This window comes from Lissotriton vulgaris, chromosome 2_1 (assembly GCF_964263255.1).
Source record: "Lissotriton vulgaris chromosome 2_1, aLisVul1.2, whole genome shotgun sequence".
Taxonomy (NCBI): Eukaryota; Metazoa; Chordata; class Amphibia; order Caudata; family Salamandridae; genus Lissotriton; species Lissotriton vulgaris.
This window is the reverse complement of record NC_141687.1, coordinates 1,768,492,319-1,768,516,275: the sequence shown is the minus strand read 5'-3', so window position 1 is coordinate 1,768,516,275 and position 23,957 is coordinate 1,768,492,319. Positions and strand designations below refer to the sequence as shown.

Below are 23,957 nucleotides of genomic sequence, written 5' to 3'. Positions count from 1 at the left end.
CTGAACTCATAAATTGCCTTTAGAATTCTGAAATTGGGTTTTCCAAAATACTGCCCTGCCCTGCTTAAGTCCCTCCAGAATTTTAGAAAAATAAAAGTCACTATAGTCAGGGTAGCGGGTTAGAACTATCACGTTAGAATGTCTCAACCACCCCCAACTATTAGTGAGGATAATATTGCACAGGACCTGGTGGAGGAGCTCGACCTCAACCCTTACTTACATTTAAATTTCAGAGAAGTAAGGTCCTTATGCAAATTGAAAAATATAACAGTGGGCCTGCATCCAACCAAAGTAGGACTCCAGGAGCTCTTGGCTGAGCATGCTAAAGGCCACCCTTCTTAACAGGGCAATGACCAATCAGAGGAAGACGAGGTGCTGGAGGAGGAGGAGACCCCCATCATCTCTAGGGAGAGGAGGGGCGATGTACCCTTAACTCCAAGAATCACACTCTGGCACCCTAGGACCTACACAGGTGGGCCAGGGCCCAGAGAAAACATTGGGACTAGTCCCAGTGAAGAGGACAGCTTGTTAGACAAGTTGGCCAAGAGATTAGATCTAGAGTCCAAACTCCTGGCTCTAGAAAAAGAAAGGAAAGAGATGGGCTTAGCCCCTATCTCTGGTGGCAGCAATACCAATAACAAGGATAGAGAGGAATCTTATGATCCTAAAATCCTAAAATTCCTAAAATTTAGGGAAAATTGATTTTCCCTAAATTTGAGGAAGGTGATGATATCACCAAGTGGTTCACAGCCTTTGAAAGGGCTTGTGATATGAGAAGAGTGAAGAAACCTCTATGGGGGCACTCAGTGGGAACTGTTCTCTGATAACTGCAGAGACAGGCTTCTGACCCTCTCTGGGCCCTGATGCAGGGTCTTAGGACCTCTTGAAGAGAACTCTGATTGAGGGATTTGGACTCACTACTGAGGAGTACAGAATTAGGTTCAGGGGGGGCTCACAAAACCCAGACCCAATCCTGCATAGATTTTGTGAACTGCTCAGTAAAGACACTGGTTGGTTGGTTAACTGGACACAATGTGCATGACTTTACTGGGCTTTATAATTTGTTTATGAAGGAACACATTTTGAGTAATTACACAAATGAAAAGTTGCATCAGCATTTGGTAGACCTAGGTCTAATTTCTCCCCAAGAATTGGGAAAGAAGGCAAACCATTGGGTCAAGACTATGGTGACAAGGACAGCCACTGGGGGTGACCAAAAGAAGGTGGTTACAAAACCTCACCAGGGAAGGGTGGTGAGAATCCCCAAGATAAAAAGTCAGAGTCTTCCAAAGGGCCCCAAAACCGTGTACAGGTGGGTGGGTCACAAACTACTTCCTATGTGACTCAGCCCTATAGGTGGAAGAACTTTGATCCTAACAAGGCCTATTGTAACAACTGTAAAAAGTTGGGCCATTTAACTGTAGACAAAACTGCCCCTACACTAAAGCCCCTAAGGCACCCAATACAGCTACTCCAGGGACAGTGAATCTACATATGGGATCAGAGGAGTGCCCAGAGCAAATCTGGGAATACACTCAAGCTAGTCTAGTCTCCTTGGGGGAAATTGAGTTTGCCACTGTAGCAGGTTGGCCACCCAACTGTAAAAAGCATTTGCAATACCCCTCCATTAATGGAACTAGAGTAGAAGCCCTGTGGGATACAGGTACCAGTATCACTATGGTGAAGGAAATGCTTGTTTCCCCAGAGCAATACTTGATTGGTAAAACTTACCCAGTCACCAATGCTGACAGCATTACCACCCAACGCCCTATTGCTATGGCGACGTTAGGTTGGGGGGAGGTTACTGGCCTGAAACTGGTAGTGGTCTCTCCACAATTTCCAGCTGACTGTCCGCTTGGAAGTGACTTGGAAACCTCAGCCTGGGCGGAGGTTGAGCTAGTAACCCATGCAGCCATGCTGGGTATCCCTAGACTGGTGTGTGTGCAAACCAGACCAAAGACCAAAAAGAAGGGTGAACAAGTAGGTTTGGAGCCTGAAAATATGGCCCAACCAACTGAAGAACCGGGTTTTAGAACCCAGCAGCGCCAGGGATAACGCTCGATGTCTTCGGATTCCCCTGCCTCGGCAAACAGAGACACGGGACACTTCTTGATGACGTCAAAGACCAAAGTTTATTGGCTGCAACCAGGAACAGAGGTCTACGAAGCACAACACGGGTGGTTCGCTAGAGACTGCACAAATTCAATGAGCGGAGCATGGTCTTTTATGCCGAAAATCACATTCCAAGCTAGCATTGATTACATACAAACTGACCAATCACATGGTGGCATTTCAAAAGTAGCGCATGACGACAATCCCACTCTCCCTTGTCCAGCCCACCAGAAATGATCAAGCACATTCCAATATCCTGTTTGATCAGGCCGGACAAACCCATCATAAAACCTCAACCCAAATCAGTGATTATGTTGTGAAGGAAGGAGCAGAAACAGATGAGAAGCAAGATAGAAGGTTGGGTGCAGTGTACCATAAACTCAGCAATGTCCGGCTCTTTGATCTTTATCTGACCAGCTGCTTAACAAGGAACTGGCTCAGCGAGGTCAGCCTCAGGCAAGGGAGTCAGTTCGGCCAGGTCACTCAGGAGTCAGCTTAAGGTGTACGTGTCCCAAGGACTCGCTCGGCCGTAGTCATCGGCCTATGTGAGGGCAACCACACAAAATGGCTGCCGTACACAAAATGGAACCCGAGGGTTCAAATGAAATCCCTGAATACATAGTGTTCTCATTGATCGATTAAGACGAAAACACTCGTACACACCGCACTCGTGATTTGCGATCCGCTGATACCAAAATCGTCTTATTCCGACGACCTTTATTCAACGGGTTCGGCACCTACGAACCACAGACCTTCGAACTACGGAACCACACAACCAGGAGAAAAAGCAAAAAGACTGGGGGACCAGCTTCTACACAGCAAGCCTCTCAGGACCCCTCTACTCCCTCCTGGAGAGGACTTGGAAACCCTAGAGGGAACTGGGCCCATGGAGCTTGAGCCTTACCAGGTTGGACTCCTGGACCCAGGGGGACCCACTAGGGAAGAGCTGTGCCAGGGTCAGCGAGACTGCCCCACTCTTGAAAGCCTGAGGCAGCAAGCTGTTTCAGAACCACAGGGAGATGTTAGTGGTACCCACAGAGCTTATTGGGAAAAGGGATTACTGTATGCTGAGGCAAGAAACCCCAATCCTGGAGCTACCAGAAGGGTGGTAGTGCCACAGAAGTACAGGGAGTTCCTCCTAACTTTAGCTCATGACATCCCCCTAGCTGGACATCTGGGGCAGACTAAAACTTGGGAAAGGCTAGTTAGCCACTTCTAATGGCCCCAGATGAACCAAAAGGTGAAGGAGTTAGTAAGCTCCTGTGTTACCCGTCAGGCCAGTGGCAAGACAGGTGGAAAACATTCCATTCCCCTCCACCGTGTCGAGCAGGCCGCCATCCAGGGTCCTGCCCTCGAGGGGATTGAGATCTTTCTCTCAGGCAGAGCTCAAGCAGTTCGCCTGGGCCCCTTCAAGGCAACCACAGTACCCTCAATTTGTGGAGTCACCCAGGGCTCCTCCCTCGCTCCCCTGTTATTTAACCTATATCTCCGGCCACTGATTCACTCACTAAAGAGATGGGACATCGTAGTGTTCAACTATGCCGATGACTTACAGATCATCTTCCCTCTCAATTCCCTTGATGCTGCAAATAGCTTTCAAACTGCTATGCTCCACATACAGCAGTGGATGAACCATAACCAGCTAAAGCTTAACCCTGGGAAAACGGAGTTTATCCTACCAGGAAACAGCCCTGCACATTGGGGCCCCCAGTTCTGGCCCAGGGAGCTGGGACCCCCCCTGCCCCAGCCAGTTCGGCAAAGAGCCTTGGGGTGATCATCGATGCAGAGCTCTCCCTTAAGGCCCAGGTAGGGGGGCTGTGATTTCCTCCAGCATGTTCCAGCTGCGCAAAATCCGCAAGATTGACCACTTTCTCTCGCACGATGCCCTGGTACCGGTTGTGATCACCTTGGTGCTATCCCGCCTCGACTTCTCGAACTCCCTATACTTTGGACTCCCACAATCACTCCTACGCCGCCTTCAAATTGTACAAAATCAGGCAGCCAGACTCATTCATAAAACCCCAAAGTGGCAATTCATCTCCTGCATAAACTGCACCGGTTACCGATTGAACAAAGGGCAGCCTTCAAGATCGGCTGTCTGACGTTCAAAGCTCTTTATGGCACTTTCCCTAACTTCCTTAAAACCCTAATTGCGGAGCACCGCCCGGCGCGTAATCTGCGGTCTGCTTCCCTCCACCTGCTCGTCGCCCCCACAATAAAACTCAAAAAGTTTGGCGGTCGAAGGTTTTCCCATTTTGCCCCCAAATTGTGGAATCCCCTCCCTCTGTCAGTCAAATCAACTTGCTCCCTACTGAACTTTTGGAAGCTCCTCAAAACCAGGCTCTTCACTCATGCCGGTTAGTTAGACTGCCTCTACGCAATCTCCGTACCCCTCAGTGCCAGGAAACTTATGGTGTCAGTGCGCTCTACAAATTTCCCTTAACATAACATAACATAACAAAAACCAAAGCCCCCCCTGATACCACTGCCGGTGTTGGGGGTACGCTTTGAAAGGGTAGGTGTGGACATTTTGGGTCCACTTGAACCTCCTACAGTCTCAGGAAACAAATTCATTTGAGTAGGAGTGGATTATGCTACTAGGTACCCTGAAGCAATTTCCCTTAGGGTTACTACAGCTCCTGCGGAAGCCAAGGCCCTCCTGGGTGTCTTCACCAGGGTAGGGTTTCTTAAGTTGGTGGTTTCAGACAGAGGTTCCAACTTCATGACTGCTTACCTGAAACACATGTGGAGTGTGGTGTGCAGTACAAGTTCACTACCACATACCACCCACAAACCAATGGTCTTCTTGAAAGGTTCATCAAGACATTGAAAGGTATGATCATGGGACTCCATGAAAAACTCAAAAGGAGATGGGATGTCCTGTTGCCATGCCTGCTTTTTGCTTATAGGGAAGTGCCTCAGAAAGGAGTGGGGTTTTCGGTATGCACCTGTTACAACGCATTTTTTACTCCGCACTACCACTACAACGCAGGCATTACAACGCATACCGTTACAACGCATTGCGCTGGGGGGGCGCTCTAGGATAAGAGGTAAGTTTAATTTACTATCCAACACCTTCCCTAGGGTCCACGGGGACTGGAGTTAGAATAGTAAATTATACTTACCACTATCCAGCACCCCAAAGCGCTATGCGTTGTAGCGGTATGCGTTGTAAATACCGCGTTGTAATGGTATGCGGAGTAAAAGTATGCGTTGTAACGACATACATCCGGGGTTTTCACCCTTTGAGCTTCGGTTTGGTCATCCTGTAAGGGAACCACTTTGTCTTGTGAAAGAAGGAGTGAGGTCAATTACTTAGTGGATCTGGGCACCCGCAGGACACCCAAAAGGGTTATCCATGTGAACCACCTTAAACTCTACAACGACAGGGCTGACCTCACCATGCTGATGGTGACTGATGAGGAACAGGAAGCAGAGAGTGAACCTCTCCCTGATCTCCTCTCTTCCAACCCAAAAGATGGGTCAGTGGATGGTGTGGTCTTTTCAGACACCCTCTCTCCCCAACAGCAGAGTGACTGCAAGCAAGTCTTGGAACAGTTTGCTAGTATATTTTCCTTGACCCCTGGTCTGACCAGCTGGTGTACCCATGATGTTGACACTGGTGACAGAAACCCTGTCAAAAAAAATCTATTGACAATCAGACCAAGTCAAGGAAACCATCAAAGCTGAAGTCAGCAAGATGCTGGAGATAGGGGTGATTGAACCCTCAGAGCCCCTGGGTTAGCCCAATGGTTCTGCTCCCAAACCTCATCAACAGGGTGGAAAGCGAGAGATGAGGTTCTGTGTGGACTATAGAGAACTCAACTCTGTCACCAAGACAGATGCTCTCCCCATTCCAAGAGCAGATTAGTTGACAGGCAAGCTAGGGGCAGCCACATTCCTCAGTACCTTTGACTTAACTGCAGGGTACTGGCAGATTGGCATGGCCCCAGGAGCCAAAGAGAAAACAGCATTCTCCACCCCTGATGGGCACTATCAGTTTACTGTAATGCCTTTGGGTTAAATAATGCCCCTGCCACCTTCCAGAGGTTGGTGAACCAAGTCCTGACTGGATTGGTGTCCTTTAGTGCAGCTTATCTTGATGATATTGCTGTCTTTAGCTCCACCTGGCAGGATCACCTGATCCACCTTGGGAAGGTTCCTACAAGTCCTACAATCTGCATGACTGACTATCAAGGCATCCAAATGCCAGATAGGACAGGGCACTGAGGTGTACTGGGGCCACCTTGTTGGTGGAGGCCAGGTCCAAACCTTACAGCCCAAGATCCAAAGTATCATGGACTGAGCAGCTCCAACCACCCAGACCCAAGTCAGGGCATTCATTGGCTTGACTGGGTACTACAGAAAGTTTGTGAAGGGATATGGGTCCATTGTGACTCCCCTCACAGAATTTATTTTAGAGGTTTTCTATAGCGCTAGCCAGACCCGAGGGTATCGGAGCGCTTTAAAACATGATTTAGAGAAGACAAATGCATGATAATGGCGTGGTGGAAAAATGCAGAAGTGTGGCGAAAGACAGTACAGTTCTGCTTAACGTCAGAGGTGCGTCGGTGAGGTAGAGAGGTCTCAGGATCCGAGGAGTAGGATTGCGATAAATAGGTCGGGGGGTAGTCTCAAAGACCAGGGACCGCAAGTCTAGTGCTGGAGTTGTTTCTTAGCAGTGCTGACCCAAGGGGTGATTGTTCGTGCGGTGTCTAAAGGTTGACCGTTGGGGGCGTGATGTCCGGTGCCTCCCAGCTGGGGGCCGGTGAGTCACGTGATTGCGTTCGGGAAGGCGCGGTTGAGGTAAAGGGCTTTTAGGCGGCTTTTGAATTTTGCAAAGGAGGGGGTGGTTCTGATGTCGACTGGGATGGCGTTCCAGATTTTTGGAGCGTTGCCAGCAAAAGAGCGGGCAGCAGTCTTTAGTTTACATGTTTGAGGGGATGAGGAGGAAGGCGTTGGAACTCCTGAGGCTTCTTGTTTGGCCAGCTTTCTTGAGTTTGGAGGCTAGGTATTCCGGTTTCCCTATGTGCAGGGCTTTGTGTGTGAGACAGGCAGTTCTGAAGCTGGCTCGCATTTTCACCGGGAGCCATTGTAGATCTCTGATAGCGGGAGATATATGGTCAAATTTTTTGATTCCGGTGACCATTCTGGCCGCAGCATTGAGGGTGGTTTTTAGAGGGGCTAGGTGTGCGCTAGCTGTGCCGATGAGGACTGCGTTCCCATAGTCCAGTCTGGACAGCACCAGGGATTGGGTGGCTTGTTTGAGGTCGCTCGGAGGGATGTGGGGTTTGATTTTGCTGAGGAGCTTCAGATTGAGGAAGGCGCTCTTTGCGGAGTTCTTGATGCGATTGGTCATGGATAGTTTGGGGTCAAGGGCGATTCCCAATGATTTGACCGAGGATGCCACAGTGAGATTTCTTGCTTTCAGCCATTTGATGATTTGCGGGTTTTCTTCCTTGTTTGAGAGGAGTAGGATTTCGTTTTTTCCCTGATTGAGTTCGAGGTGGTTCTTTGATAGCCATTCTTGGACTTCTCTGAGAGTGTTGTTGAGTCTTAGGATGTTGTTAAAGGAGGAGGTTTCCAAGTAGACGAAACTGTAGTGAAACCGATCATTTTAATGGCTGAATCTGTGATATGGAAAGAAGGTTTATAAGAAGGGGATACAACAAACGTAATGTAAGGATGGCAAAACAGAGGGCTTTGAATGTGGAACGTAGCAAGATGCTCAACCCTTCTGGAAAACATAAGAGGGAATAACAGCCCATTAGACTGATTACAACCTATATTCCGGTTAGCAATGTACTATTACTGTGGTACTGAAAATTCTATGTCAGGACCGGAGGCTTCGGATTATGCCATTCTTTCATCGCTTTATTCTCTACAGCAGCAAGAAAAAAATATAACACAACTACTTCTCCCATGAACATTTGGGGAAAGGAATAAAGTCAAACATGAGTCCTATTACAGTGTCCATGTACAGGTGTCTCCCATCATGCTCCACTGTACTTGTCTCCTTCTCTTTCTTCGCTGCTCGCAGCAAGTTACGTTGGTTTTTTCCTTCTCTCCTGGGTTTTGGGTTTCTGTGTGGTGACTTAGGCCTTTAGGCCGGGTGTCGGGTTTCTGTTTTTTCTCCACAGATTCCCTTGATTGGTCGCGGGACGCCTAGTGCGCTCCTTACGCGATCTTTGCCCAGTAGTGTGCGGTGTGGTGGCACGGCCACCAGGGGCCGGCGTCTCGTTTGCTGAAGGGGCGCTCCCAGAAGCTTCTAGAGTGTTCTGGCGCGCTCCTGTCACCAGCGGACCCGTGCCTAGCCTCCCGGCTTCGACACCCTGCGGGGTCGCAATTAGGTTTTTCCCTTGCTTCTGAACGCCCTTTGGGTTGTACTTTTGGCGAACACCCTACGGGGTCGTAAGTGTGCCGTGGGACCGCTTTGCTGGGAGGCGCCCCCGAGACTCTATGGGCTGCAGCGTTCCCAGGGCTTTGCCCGTTCATTGTGTGCCTCTGGCCACCCATATCGCTGGGATTCCCCAGACTACAGAGCGCCCTGTGGAGGGTCATTGTCTTGCCTGCCGTTCCCGTTGCTAGAGCCTAATTTAACTCGCTATGCAGGGGAACGCGGACAATTATCCGGAGGAAGACCCTCTGAACTATGTCCCGTTGGACGAGGACTTTTACCAGGCAGTCGACGATTCCATCTACCGCGCGGTCGACCAGGCTATGGTCCCCCTGGAACAACGTCTTTCGGCGCGCCTGGACGAGGCCTTCGCCAAGTTTGTCGCCTTGCTTCCGGCGCCGGTCCCGGCCTCAGGGCCTGATTCGTCCCCTACCCCTCCTCCTCCCAAGAAGCCTTGCACTGAGGGGGTTGATTCGGCGGCTTTTGCCAGGGTGAAGAGTGCCTTCAAAGCCATGGAGGACACACAAGCTCCTGCCCCTCTTCCTTCGGAGGCTCCGCCGCTTTCTCCACCTGCGATGTCTCCGGACCCGCAGCGCGACGACTCCTCCCCGGACTCGGAGGAAGAGGCCTGTTCTTCCAGGTCGTGGCTCCCTTCTCAGCCCTCATCCTCCGCAGGTCCGTCGGACATGCTGGACCCGGACGATATCGTCCACCCCCGTTCCTCAGAGTGGGTCCCTTGCGACAAGGTGGCCCAATACGTCGCTAATAGGCTACGGAAGCCGGTGGACAAGGATGCTAGGAGCCGCCTGCGCGCGGAGTGTCCCCGGCCGTCGTTGGAGGGCAAGCTGGCCATGACCCCGGACATCGATCCGAAGATGGCGACCTTCCTACAGAAATTTGTCAAGGACCCTCGGAAGGGTATCAACAGGTCCTGGCGCACTTGCCAGGACAAGCCTCTGGATGCTGTTGGGCCCCTTACCAAGATCCTGGATATGGCTGAGGAAGCCAAGGTGTCGGGTGACGCGATTTCCCCTGAGGTCCTTTCCAACTGGGCCCAGAGGGCCATTATTTTCCTTGGCAGCGCCAACTGCGCCCTATCGACGGAGCGGAGGCGCTCCCTGTTGATCAAGGTGGATCCCAAGCTGGGCGACCTCGCCTCGTCGGAGGCGGGTGCTGTTGCCCAAGGGGGCTTGTTTGGGGACCCGTTCATCAAGGAACTGGGGAAGTTCGTGGCGACCTTCACGTCCCTGGATCGTGCCCAGTCCAATATCAAAAAGGTGTTTGCGCCCCGGGTTTTCGACGAGGCAGGGGCCGCCCGTTCGGCCGGGGCACCAGCTCGGATCGAGGTCAAGGCTCCGGACGTGGCCAGTACCAGGACAGGGCCAAGTTCAATAATTTCCACCCCACGAGAGGGCAGAAGTTCGGAGGTCGTGGTGGTCAGCGTGGCCAACAGCAAGGTGGTGGCCGAGGTGAGTGTTCTGCCTTCCGCGAGTTTGAAAGTGGGGGGGCGCTTGGCGCAGTTTCTTCCTGCATGGGCCTCCCTTACCAGCGATGCTTGGGTGCTGCAGACGGTTCAGGGCTTCCAGATGGAGTTCCATGGCCGTCCGTGTCAGCTACAGCGTCCTCGCCCCATTACCTTTTCCCAGCGCGATGCGGCTTTGGTGAGCGAAGAGGTCGCTGCTCTCCTCCAAAAAGGGGCGATTTGTTGCGCTTGCGAACACCCCTCAGGTTTTATAAGCAATCTTTTCTTTGTAGACAAGGTCGACGGGGGCAGTCGCCCCGTGATCAATCTGAAGGAGTTCAACGAGTGGTTGGTGTATCGACATTTCAAAATGGAAGGGATACATCTGCTGCGCAACGTCTTGCGTCAGTCCGACTGGATGGTCAGGCTGGACTTGAAAGACGCTTATCTGACGATTCCCATTTTTCCGCCTCATCAGCGTTTCCTCCAATTCAGGTGGGACGGCCAGGTTTACGAGTTTACTACTCTTCCTTTCGGGCTCTCCTCAGCACCGTGGTGCTTCACAATGGTGTTGCGGCCGGTGGTGGAGGCCTTGCGAGGCTCAGGGGGTCAGGATGATAGTCTACCTAGACGACATGCTGCTCATGGATCAGTGCCCCGAGAGACTGCGGTCACAGTTGCAGTCTGCGGTCAACCTTTTGCAAGGCCTGGGGTTCGTGATCAACGAGAAGTCTCTCTTGGTTCCCATGCAATGCGCTACATTCCTCGGTTTCACCATAGACTCGGTGGCGGCCACCTTGAGCCTGCCGGCCAGGAAGATGGCGCGGATCAGACACGAGTTGCGACAGACCATAGCGAAGCGAATGATTTCATTGCGCCACCTGGCGAGGCTAGTGGGCCTGTTGTCCTCTTCGATCCAGGCTATCTTCCCGGGGCCCCTTCATTACCGCGCCATGCAACGGTTGAAGGCGTTCCACCTGCGGAGGGGCCTGACGTACTCTCAACTGATTCCTTTGTCGGAGGACGTGAGGGACGAAATGCAGTGGTGGCTTACGCACATGGAGGCCTGGAATGGCCGTGCGATTTTCGGTTCCGCCCCAGATATTGTGATAGAGTCGGACGCCAGCCTTTCCGGCTGGGGGGCGCGGTGCGGAGACTTCTCCACGGGCGGCGCCTGGTCTGCTCTCGAACAGTCCTTGCATATCAACTGCTTGGAGTTGCTAGCGGGCTCCTTCGCAGTGCAATGTTGGACCAAAGACAGAGTGCAGTCCTGCGTCCTTCTGAGGATGGACAACGTGTCCGCAGTCCGTTATATCAACCACCTGGGCGGCACCAGGTCCAAAATGTTAGCGGACCTGGCCAGGGATTTCTGGCACTTTTGTCTAGACCGCCAGGTGTCGGTTACGGCAGAGTATTTGCCGGGTCGTCAGAACGAGGTGGCCGATTGGCACTCGAGGAATATTCTGGACGCCAGCGTTTGGAAGCTGGACCCTACCCTGTTTGCGGAGCTCTCGGACCTTTGGGGCCCGTTTTCGGTGGACCTGTTAGCGTCCCGCTTGGACCACCAGCTCCCGCGGTATTTCAGCTGGTGCCCCGACCCTCTGGCGGAGGCGACGGATGCGTTCCTCCAAGACTGGTCGGGAATACAGGGCTATGCGTTTCCACCGTTCTCAATGATAACGCGGGTGTCAGCGTTGTTACGCCGCCAGTCGGCACAGGTGGTGATGATCACTCCGTGGTGGAGGTCGCAAGTTTGGTTTCCGGTTCTTCTGGAACTTTTTTGGGATTCTCCGATCCTACTCCCCCAGTCTCCCCACATTCTACTGAATCCGGAGGGAGCGCCCCACAGGTTAGTTCTGGAGGGTTCGTTGCGCCTGATGGCGTGGAGGCTCTCCGGCGACGCTGAACGTTGCCTGGCCTTTCAAGAACGGCAGAGGACTTGCTCTCCAAGGCTTGGGCCGACAGCACGACCAAACGCTACAGATCGGCTTGGCTCCGGTGGAGCCGTTGGTGTGTGCGACGGGGTTTGGATCCCGTGGGGGCACCTGTAGTGCGTGTCTTGAATTTCCTGGCGGAACTGTCCGATCAGGGCCTGGCCTATCGATCGATCAATACGTTCCGGTCGGCGGTGTCTGCGGGGCACGACCTGGTTCAAGGGTCCCCGGTTGGTGAACACCCCTTAGTCTGTAGGCTCTTACGGGGTATACGGCTTGCCTTGCCGCCGGAACCTCGGTATTCCGCCCTGTGGGATGTGAACAGGGTGCTGAATTTGTTCCTTTCCTGGCAACCGAACAGGCTTTTAACGCAGAAGGAGTTGACGGCTAAGTTGGCCATGTTGTTGTGCCTGGTGTCCTGCAGGCGTGTCTCGGACGTGCGAGCATTGGATACTACGGCCAGGGTTTTTTCTCCTGAAGGTGTTTCCTTTACCGTCAACAGACGGACCAAAACGCATACTAGGGTCATTTCGTACCCGGTTTTTCAGGACTCCCCTAAGCTGTGCGTAGTGCAGTGCCTCCGTGCTTATGAGGATATGACAGAAGATACTCGCCCTCCGGGCAAGCGACAGCTGCTTATTGCCCTGCGTAAACAGTATAAGGCAGTTACTTCACCGACGATCGCCCGTTGGGTGCGTTGGATCATGCAGGAGGCGGGGATTGATACTAAACAGTTTGGGGCTCACTCTACGCGAGGTGCCATGGCGTCTAAAGCCTTTGCCCTTGGGGCTCGGTTGGAGGATCTGATGAGAACAGCCGATTGGTCCTCGGACTCCATGTTTAAGAGGTTCTATTTCGAGCCAGTTATTGATGTGGCCAGATTGGTGGTCGATAAGCTTTGAACTGGCATAATCCGAAGCCTCCGGTCCTGACATAGAATGCGAATTTGCCTAGCCTTGGTGCTGGTAAGTTCCAATTCTATTAAGGACTCGGAGGCGAGGATTATCCCCCCCCAGTGACTTCATGGAAGTGTACCCTCCCCGTATGCAATGTAAGTAAAGCGTTTATGTTCTTTTTTGAATGTGCGCTTGTGGCTCTGCGGTGTACTGCTCTTCCTGTTTTGCAGCTGACGTTCTATTTGATATAGGATGGATCTGATGGTGTGTTCTTTTGCAGGAGCAGATAATTCTAAACAAGATGCGTGAGTGGACGGATGTTCTGGCTTCGCGCGAAGAAAGAGGAGGAGACAAGTACAGTGGAGCATGATGGGAGACACCTGTAAATGGACACTGTAATAGGACTCATGTTTGACTTTATTCCTTTCCCCAAATGTTCATGGGAAAAGTAGTTGTGTTATATTTTTTTCTTGCTGCTGTAGAGAATAAAGCGATGAAAGAATGGCATAATCCTCGCCTCCGAGTCCTAATAGAATTGAACTTACCAGCACCAAGGTTAGGCAAATTCGCATTCTGGACCGGTGTTATAAACATCGTCGATTCATGACAATTTTGCTATCAGCGAACCGCAAACGGCGAGTACGGTATACACAAGCATTTTCGTCACCATCGAGTGTTGGGATCACCCTGAAATTGGCATTTCCACCACGAACCCTCTGGTTCCATTTTGTGAACGGCATCCATTTTGTGATTGCCCTCACATAAAGGCAATGACTGAAGCCAAGACGAGTCCAAAGGACACGTGCACCTTTGCTGACTCCGCCATGACCTGGGCAAGCTAACTCTACTGCCTACAGCCAAACCTGTTTGGCCAGGTCCTTTCCCAGTGGCCGAGCGAGATCAGTATCAAGGCACAACATATCATAAACCTTTCATCGCACACAAACCATGCCTAATCTTACACACACCTGTCCCTTTCTGTTGTTTTATGACTTGCTTTACGAGGAGGAGGTGCCCGATTTTATTAGGGGTCTGTCGATATCTGATGGAAATACTGGGTCTTGCCGGGTAATCAATTATGGGCTGGACGAACTGAAATATGTGTTTGACATCATGACTCTGCTTTTTCTTTGTAGTAAAAATATGTATATGGTCAAACTGTAAAATAAGGAATGTTTGCCCGAGGCTTATTATTTTGTATAAAAGGAGAAGACTGGCTTTGTAATTTTGAGCAGTCTCCTGAGAACATACATGCTGTTGTACTTCTAGGAGACCGGTTACTGGTTGCAGCCAATAAATACGATCTTTGACTTCACCAAGAAACAGGAAGGACTCAAAGTTTTCAGGTGTTCTCCCTGGCACCGCTGGGTCCATAAAAACCCGGTACTTCATTACAAAGTATGAAAAAACATTGGGGTATTTTGAAATTGGATAAAACACTGGAGAAGCATATAGGGGGAAGACCACAAGTAACCTATAGAAGAGGTCAGACACTGGGATCTCTATTAAGCCCCAGTTATCCAATATCGGAGCGTCAAGTAACCTGGCTAGATCAACACTCAATAGGATTTTACAAATGTGGCCATTGTGGAATATGCAGATGTGCAAAAGACAAAACCAAGAGTTTTCAAGTCAATGATGGTAAAAAGTATGTTATAAGGATGAATATCACATGTAGCACAAAGTATGTCATCTATATTATCAAATGTAAGTGTTTGAGAGTGTATGTGGGTAGCACAATCCGTATGCTAAAAGAAAGAATGGATAAACATTTAAGAGCGGTCAAAAACAATGATGCGAGGTATCCGATAGCGGAACATATACACAATTGCGACAAGCAAGATCAAAGTAGAAGCTTCAAATATTATGGTATTGACCATATACATGTTGACCCACGAGGTGGGAACAGGGAACTGAGATTAAGGAGGCAGGAGGGCCGATGGATCATGCACTTAAGGGCAGTAGAGGATGGCTTAAATTTTGACCTGGAGCTTCAATTTTTTCTGGGTGATTGATTCAGATATTGACAGTGTCCATAAAGTAACGTTTGGAGGACATGGGGCTGGGGACGTGGATATCGAGTACCCACGCGCTCGAATGAGAAAGAGGCAAAAGGAACATTCTCTAGCGAGTCTGATCATAAACTGGCAATAAGCAATCAATGTCAAACATATGTTGACCTATTGGGTCCTATATGGTTGCCAGTTGTGGCTAAATCAGAGGTTGGAAAATTATCAGCGCTGAGCAATAATGTTTTTGGTATATTGACATGGATATCTTGGGGTTTTGGTATAATTTGCAAACCTCACATAATATAGTATATCCACCATCCCTAGGTAGAATGATATAATGAAGAAATGTAAGTGTATAATATTAAAAGTCCTGGAAAGACTCGCTCTAAGATGGCGGCCGAGGAATCATAGCGGTTAGTCAGTTTTTCCTGTTTACAGAGGCCGTTTTAATGGTAGCAGGAAGTAGCAGTGTGTTTCCTGTACTCAAGTCAAGTCAAGAGATTTATATAGCGCGCTACATACCCAGAGGGTCTCAAGGCGCTTGAAGAAGGGTGGGGAATTACTTGTCGAATATCCACGTTTTAAGTTGCTTTCTGAATGCTAGGTGGTTCTGAGTAAGGCGAAGGTGAGTGGGAAGTGAGTTCCAGGTTTTAGCTGCCAGGTAGGAGAAGGATCTACCTCCCATGGAGGCACACTGGAACAACGTGAGAGGTAAGCAAGTTGAGTGTGGAGGGGGTGTAGTTGTAAAGCAATGTTTTGAGAAGGAGTAAAGGTAACTTGTGATCTTGCAGGGAGAATCAAAAGACAAACGGGCGGCGGAGAGACACGAGGTTCTTTTACGGAATCGGCGAAGGGAAGGTACGATTTTCGCTTCGAATTTGTAAGGGAATTTGCCTTTGAGATGTAAGGATCTGATAGAAGGTATATTTAAGTCTTTGTTAATTTACAGATGGATTACTCACCAGTCTGATTTGAAATTGGGATATTCTGAGAATTAGTTGTAGCGCCGCATTACACGCCCTGCTTGTCATACTCAGGTAAGACCGACCATTGGATGGCGGCATTAATAGACGTTATAAGGTTTTTGAAATTACTAAGGTACGGGTGTGCCTCTGTTTATTTTAGGATTACGGATGTGAACGGATTTGTTTTTATTGGATCTACCAATTAGAGTAAGGATACTGGAGAGGATTACATTTCCAGAACAGGAGGAAGGACTTATTTGGAACTTACGTGGAATGTATTGAGGAAATGCACATTGATTCAGAACTTAGCCTTCATGCTAGAATGAAATAGGCTAAGGAACCGTTTCTTTTATCTTAATAGGTTGAATAATAAAGCAAAGCGGAGGTAAATACTTTCTTTAGTGTTAATATAGCACGTATGGGGTTAAAATGAAAATGTCACGAGTGGTCTCAGTTGAAATAAATAGTTTTCCTTTCACTGAATTGTAACACATGAAATGATTGCTGCAACAATGTAATACCTACGAGTACTGTATGATATCATTCACCCAATTTTCCAGAATGTTATCTTTCACAATTGTTGGATGTATCACATGGTGTGCGATGCAACAGATAAGGATTCTGTGCATGTTCTTATCACCTAGAATAGGTGTGAATAGCACAGGGATGTTTCTTGGGTCTTAAAGGGCTCTGCAATTAAAAAAATTTTTGTATGATGAGGTGCGGATTGTAAAAAACGCATTTTGTATTACTTCCAGCCCTGATGAAGCCGGAAGGTTATTAGTAACCTCGGCGAAACGCGTTGGCAGGGGATTGGAGTTGGAATCAAAAAAATAAAAGAAGAAATTCCCAGGAGCCTTTGGACTGTTTTGATATTTTGAAGTGCTAAAAGAATTAACAAGAGACTTTATCTGATGTGATAAGCGGAGTGCTGCAATACTCTGTTTGAGATTTCCAAGTAGCTTTGATTATCATCTGCATATAGATGAAAAGGGATGTTTGCTTTTTTCAGCATGGAGGTGAAGGGTTCCATGTATATGTTGAACAGTTGAGGGGAGAGAATGGATCCTTGAGGGACACCTCTGTTCACGGGGAGGAGGTCAGAAGCAAATTATTTGATTTTTACTTTGTGAGCGATTTTGGAAAAAGGAGAACCATTGCAGAACCACTTCGTCTGCACCGACCCTCTCTTTGAGAGCTTTGATGAGAAGACTATGGTCTACAGTGTCAAAGGCTGAAAGTCTAGGAGGATGAGTGGACAGCAGTGGTCTGAGTCGAGGGAGTAGAGGATGTCGTCCATGATGTGTAAGATTGCAGTTTCGGTGCTGTAGCCTTTTCTAAAGCCGGATTGGTGATGGTCTAACAAATTAATGTTGTCAATCTTTGTTCAGTTGACGGAGAACGCATTTTTCTAGGATTTTGTCTAAGAAGGGGAGATTGGAGACAGGTCTGAAGTTGTTCAGGTCGGTGGAGTCTAAGCCAGGTTTCTTCAGAAGGAGTGACTTGGCCGACTTTAAGGCAGTCTGGTATGGTGCCAGTTTTTAGGGAGCTGTTTATGATTTCGCACCAGAGTGGAGCCAGGGTGAGTTTTAGCTCTTTGGTCATTTGAGAGGGAATGGGGTCGAGGTTGTGTGAAGAGGGTTTGAAGGCGGCAATGAGGTTAAGGATCTCTGCTTCTGTGATGGGGTCGAAGGAAGACCAAATTGTTGCCGGTCGAGTTCTCCCAGTGTTTTCGCTTGAGGTGAGGCAGTCTATGTTTGGGGGCTGGAGGTTAAGTCCAGTGAAAGTTGATCTTGGAGATTTTTTCGTTTAAGAAGTTGGCGAAGTTGTCACTTAAGGCTTTAGAGGGTTGGACGCGGGAGTTCACTGGCTTAGATGTTTGTTTTTTGATGTTTTTTGATGATGTCAAAGAGTTCTCTTGGTCTGTTTTTGGCCTTGTCCAGTGTAGTGCAGAAAAAGTTGGATTTTTCATTGTTGATATGTTGTTTGTATTTTCGTCTTGCTGTTCTGAGTTCTTCGTAACAGCTGGAGGAGGGGTTCTTTCTCCAGAGACGTTCTGCTGCTCTGAGCTGTCTTCTTTCCTCATTAATGTCCTTGTTGAACCAGTATCTGGAGGGGGTGTTTGTTTTTTTTCAGTGTCAAGGGGGCTAGTTCGTCTAGGATGGAGGTCAAGGTAGCGTTGTAGTGAGATGTGAGTTCTTCAGTGGAGAGGCCTTCCGGGGAGATGGGCAGGAGGGAGGATATTTTGTCTAACTCCTGTGTTGATCTGCGATATGTTTCTCGACCATGTGGGTGGATCAGAACTAGAGGGGCGAGTTGTAATCTGTTGATGGAGGTGGAATAGGATAAGGTGATGATCTGGATAAGGATAAGGTGATGTGAACTCGCATCCAACAAAATGCCCAAGAAAGTAAACTGGACTGTTAGATGCCAAAAGGCTTTTGACACCCTGAAAGAAGCAATGTGCTCAGCACCCATTGTAAAAGCACCAGACTACTCCAAGCAGTTCATAGTGCAGACTGATACCTCAGAACTGAGGATAGGAGCAGTCCTCTCCCAGATCAATGAGGAAGGCCAAGACCAACCTTTTGCTTTTATAAGCAGGAGGCTACTCCCGAGAGAGGAGCGTTGGAGTGCCATTGAGAGGGAGGTCTTTGCTGTGGTTTGGTCCCTGAAGAAGTTGAGGCCCTACTTGTTTGGAACTCACTTTCTGGTTCAAACTGACCACAGACCTCTCAGATGGCTAATGCAGATGAAAGGGGAAAATCCAAAACTATTGAGATGGTCCATCTCCCTACAAGGTATGAACTTTGAAGTGGAACACCGACCAGAAACTGCTGATGCCAATGCAGATGGACTTTCTAGGTTCTTCCACTTAGACAATGAAGACTCCATAGGGCAAGGCTAGTCTCATCACCTTTCGTTTGGTGAGGTGAGGGGGGGGGGGGGGGGTAGGGGGAGGGAGGAGGGGGAAGGTTGTGTGATAAAGTTCCATCTTTCTTGCATTGTTATGCACCCACTTTTTTCTGACTGCTGATGTGCTTTGACTGAGTGTGCACTGGGCTCCTGCCAACCAGGTACAGAGGGCCTATGTTCCTTCCCTAAACGGTGTTGAAACCAAAACCCAATTGGCATCTCTGACCACCTGTCAGCCCCTATTAAATGGTACCCTAGGTACCCAGGGCATGGTGACCAGAGAAGACCCCTAAGGACTGCAGCACTTATTGTGCGACCCTTAGGGACCCTGTACACTTGCACCCACACACTACCTTTGCAGGCTGAGTGCCTAAGTACAGAACTAAACAAAGAGTCTACATGGCACACAGGAATGTGTGCCATGCCCACAAACCCACTGCCCTGACATACATCAGTCACACCTCTAGCTGGGTGCCCTATGCCAGTGGTGTGGGCGCAGGTGCATGAGCCCTGTGCCCCTACAGTGCCCAGGGCCATTCCTGGGCACTATAAGTGCAGTGATTACATTAAGAGTATATGGCGCTGGGAGGTCGACATTACGAACTCCCCAGCACCATAATGGCTACACTGAAGACTGACCAGTTTGGTATCAAACTTCTCAGCACATTAAATACACACTGATGCCAGCGTGGTATTTAATGAAAAATGCACCACAGAGGGCATCTTAGAGATGCCCCACAATCCATGTCTGGACCCACCCCAGGACAGGGACCTATTGGTCCCTGCCCTACCTGTAACACCCTTAAATTCAGTATTTAGGGGCTCCCTGAACCTTCCTCTCTCAGATCCCAATAAGAAAAGAAGAAAGAAGATCAAGAAGAAGACCCGCTGTGCAGCTGCTAACCACTGGACGACACCCACTGACTTGGCCCCAGCCCTACCGGCCTGTCGATCCTGGAACGTGCTTCGGCTTAATCCTGGCGACTCCTGCGGACAGCAACCTTGGGACACCTTTAGAACCTGCCTGCCTTGACCCTCTTAAAGACTTTGACTCCCATAAGCGGAGGCTCTGCTTCAACAACCAACCCCTGTTGCCAGCCAGAAAGCTCAAGACCTGCCCACTCTGCACCGGCCGAGCCTGACCCGTGCCCGAGTGATCCAAGACCACGAGGACGTCCCCCCGGCGACTGGGACCCGAAGTCCAGTGCCCAAAGACCCTCCTCGACGAACCAGAAGACACCTGCAGCCTCAGAACCAGGGACCCCTCCAACCACAACCAGCCGAGGGTAAGATTTCCACGACACCCAAAGACACCCCTGCACCCGGCGCCCTGCAACCCCCTGTGCCTCCCATTGGGGTACCTAACTTCTCCAGGATCCCAACTTACCTCTCGAAGTGGTGGTCGCACCTGAAGAATCACCGTCCCAGAGTCTGAAGCCTTTGTTCCCTTTTTACCTTTCCCATTGAATAACATTGAGCGCCCAACTGCTCAAAAGCACCCTGCACCCAGCCGCCCGAGTGCCCCTGGCAGTGCAACCTGTACCCTATTCTACTTTCCCATTTGCCCTGAGCAAGTGACCAGGAGCCCAGCTCCCACAGCCGCGTGGCCTGTTAGCCAGCAGCCATCATTCGGAGGCCCCCTGCCCCTCTTTGGATAACAAAGGGCCTAACTACCTCTGCACCCGGCCGCCCCTGTGCCGCTGAGGGTGAACCAACTGTAACTACCTGACCCTAGGGGACCCCTGAGTCTATGCCCAGTACCCTAACTTTCCCAGCCGAGTACTTACCTGGCAACCGGTAACTCACTTACCTGCCATTGGTAAACATTGACTGGTTTGACTCGAAAAATCTTCTAAGTGCCTACTTTTGAAAACCTAAAATATTCACATAAAATCAACCGAATTCGGAATTCCGAAGTACTCACCTGGGATCAGGAGAGAAGCCAGTACTGCATTGTCGCCTAGTACTGAACCGCAAAAGTAATCCTAGTCAGGTTTACTAGTAACTTTTGAAAACTTGAAATATTCTTTAAAAATCATACCAAATACTGAAACGTAATTACTTACCTGTTTTAAGCTGAGATCCCAGTGCTGGACCCAGGAGCCCAGTACTGGATTACAAAAGTAACAAGATTGTACTTTACCTGCTACCTGAAATTTCTCCCATTGGATAACATTGCCAGATTTCTGTGGAAAAGTTTTTAAGTGTGAACTATTAAAATAGCTTTATATTCCTGAAAAATCACTGCAATAACTAAAATGTTATTACTAAATTGTTTTCAGCTTAGACCATCGGACTGAATCTAGGATCCAGCCCTGGAACTACCAAAGTAATCAACTGTGTTTGTATAGAAAAAGCCATAGAGCTCAATGCTAAATTGTGTGTAGAATTGTGTTGCCTACTGCAACCCCTGTACCTATGGTGTTTACAAAGTTCATTGCCTTTCTGCAAAGTACTTATCGGAGACCGCTCATATTGAGAACAGTATATTTTGATACCTGTTGGTTCTAAAAATAAAGCAACTATATCTTTGATATAAAAACAATTGGCCTGGAGTTCAGTCTTTGAGTGTATGAAACCTTTTGCTGAGTGTGTACAACAAATGCTTCACACTGTCCTCTAGTACTGCCTTACTGCTCAACCAAGCTACCACTTTAGAGAGTAAGGTCGCACCTGGCTTTAACCTCTGTTATACCTCTTGGATTTTTGGACTCAATACACACACTGTACCTTATTCTGGTCCAGTATATATAGAGCCACTTTCTCACACTATACACCAGAAGTGAAACACTCAAAAGAACAGAGACAAAAGTCCCCAAAAAACTGAGTCAAACATTGACTGGGGGTACCGCTCTCTCTGGATCTGCGCTTGCTGGTGCGGAAAAAGAAAGAATTGAAGTCTGCGCGCGAGGGAGGCGTCTAAGTAGCTGCCGCTACATCATCCCAGCGACCATGATGAACAAGTTACTTACCTTCGGTAACGATATATCTGTAAGAAACATTAGTTAGTGTTAGATTCCTTACCTTAGAATATCCCCAGGCGTCAGTCTGGATCCGGAAACTTTTGCGTAGCAGTACCCCTGCGCGTCGGTAGGCGTCGTCTGCAGGCGTCCCCTGCGGCTCCGCGTCCGTCGTCGGCGTCGTGATGACGTCGCTGGAGTATATAGACGCCGCCTCCGCGTGCTGACGTCAGTTCTTTGCACACAGCTTTTCCGCGCCAGGAGACGCAGAGCCATGAGAGAACCAACACTGGTGCCATGTAAAACTAGGGCCCTGAAAGGGATGACCTTAACCCTAGGTATCAGTTCGCAGAACGGGGAGGATGGGTGGGTTCGGTAAGGAATCTAACACTAACTAATGTTTCTTACAGATATATCGTTACCGAAGGTAAGTAACTTGTTCATCTGAAAGAAACACGTTAGTGTTAGATTTCTTACCTTAGAATACATACCCCAGCAATACCAACCCCGGTGGTGGGTCTGCGAACCAATACAAAACTACACCAGAAAGTCCTGGAGGACAGAACGGCCAAAGAAGCCATCCCTCCGGACTTGACTGTCCAGGCAGTAGTGCCTCGCAAAGGTGTGCAGCGAGGCCCACGTAGCCACTTGGCAAATGTCCTGCAAGGGGACTCCCCGGCCCAGGGCAGTAGTAGCCGCCGTGGCCCGAGTGGAATGGGCCCTCAGCCCAACAGGAGGCTCCTTCCGAGCCAAAGAGTAGCACGCTTTGATGCAGAGGACGACCCATCGAGAGATGGTTCGTTTACAAACCGCCCGTCCCTTCTTCGCACCCACGTAGCCAACAAACAGTTGGTCATCCACCCGGAACTGGCGTGTGCGATCCATGTAAAATGAAAGCGCACGTTTTGGGTCCAGACGATGGAGCCGCTCTTCATCCTTTGAAGGATGCGGAGGCGGGAAGAAGGAAGGGAGGGTGATGGACTGCCCGATGTGAAAGGCCGAAACAACCTTGGGCAGGAAAGAAGGTCTAGTCCTCAGAACCACCTTGTCAGGATGAATGGACAGGAAAGGAGGTTGGACAGAAAGAGCCTGGAGCTCACTCACCCTCCTGGCAGAGGTGATGGCAACCAGGAAAGCCGTCTTTAAAGTCAGGAGACGGAGAGGGCAAGAATGAAGGGGCTCAAAGGGAGCACACATCAGGAAAGTTAGAACCAGGTTCAAATCCCACTGAGGCATCACAAACGGAACAGGTGGAAACATGTGAGTGATGCCTTTCAAGAATCGAGTTACAATCGGGGATTTGAACAAAGAAGGCTGATCAGGAAGCCTCAAAAAGGCTGAAAGGGCAGAAAGGTAGCCCTTGATAGTGCCCAGAGCAGAGCCCTGCTGGGCAAGAGAAAGAAGAAACAGAAGAACCTCCGAAAGAGGGGCAGAAAGAGGATCCACAGCCTTTGCTGTGCACCATGCCACAAATCTGTTCCACCGACAGGCGTATACCGACTTAGTGGAGGGACGCCTGGCTGCCAGAATAACATCACAGACTTCAGGAGGCAAGTCAAATGGCCTCAACTGCCGCCGCTCAATCTCCAAGCATGGAGGTGGAGACTGGACAGGTTCGGGTGGAGGACCGTCCCCTGCTGCTGCGACAGAAGGTCCTCCTGAAGAGGCAGGCGGATCGGGGGACCGACTGACATGCTGAGTAGCTCGGGATACCAGTACCTTCGAGCCCAGTCCGGAGCCACAAGGATAACTTGGGCCCGGTCGCGCCTGATCTTCTTCAGCACTCTGGGCAGAAGTGGTATAGGCGGAAAGGCGTATAACAGACCGCAACTCCACTCGCGCCGAAAGGCGTCGCCGTGCGAGTGCCGTCTTGGAAACTCCAACGCGCAGAACTGATGACATTGCGCGTTCTCTTCTGTGGCGAATAGATCTAACCAAGGCTCTCCCCATTGCAGAAAGATGCCTTGCGCCACGTCCGAGTTCAGACGCCATTCGTGATCCATCGAGCACCGACGGCTGAGTTCGTCCGCCCTGGCGTTCAGAGAACCTGCCAGGTGTTGAACCGTCAGAGTCACGCCCTGACGTTCCAGCCATTGCCAGAGGCGCAGAGCCTCCTGGCAAAGGGTCCACGACCCCACTCCGCCCTGTTTGTTGCAGTACCACATGGCGGTGGTGTTGTCGGTGAACACCTGCACTACACTCCCGTTGACAAAGGGGAGGAATGCCTTCAGTGCCAGACGAATCGCCCGCAGCTCCAACAGATTGATATGGAGCCGGGACTCCGCCGGAGACCAGATGCCTCT

At 49.9% G+C, this 23,957-nt stretch overlaps 1 protein-coding gene across 10 annotated transcripts in view; it reads right to left on the bottom strand.

Moving 5' to 3' along the window:
* Positions 1-23,957, bottom strand: part of PPP6R3 (protein phosphatase 6 regulatory subunit 3) — a 1,665,951-nt gene that overhangs the window by 95,111 nt on the left and 1,546,883 nt on the right. The gene's annotated exons all lie outside the window — the stretch shown is intronic.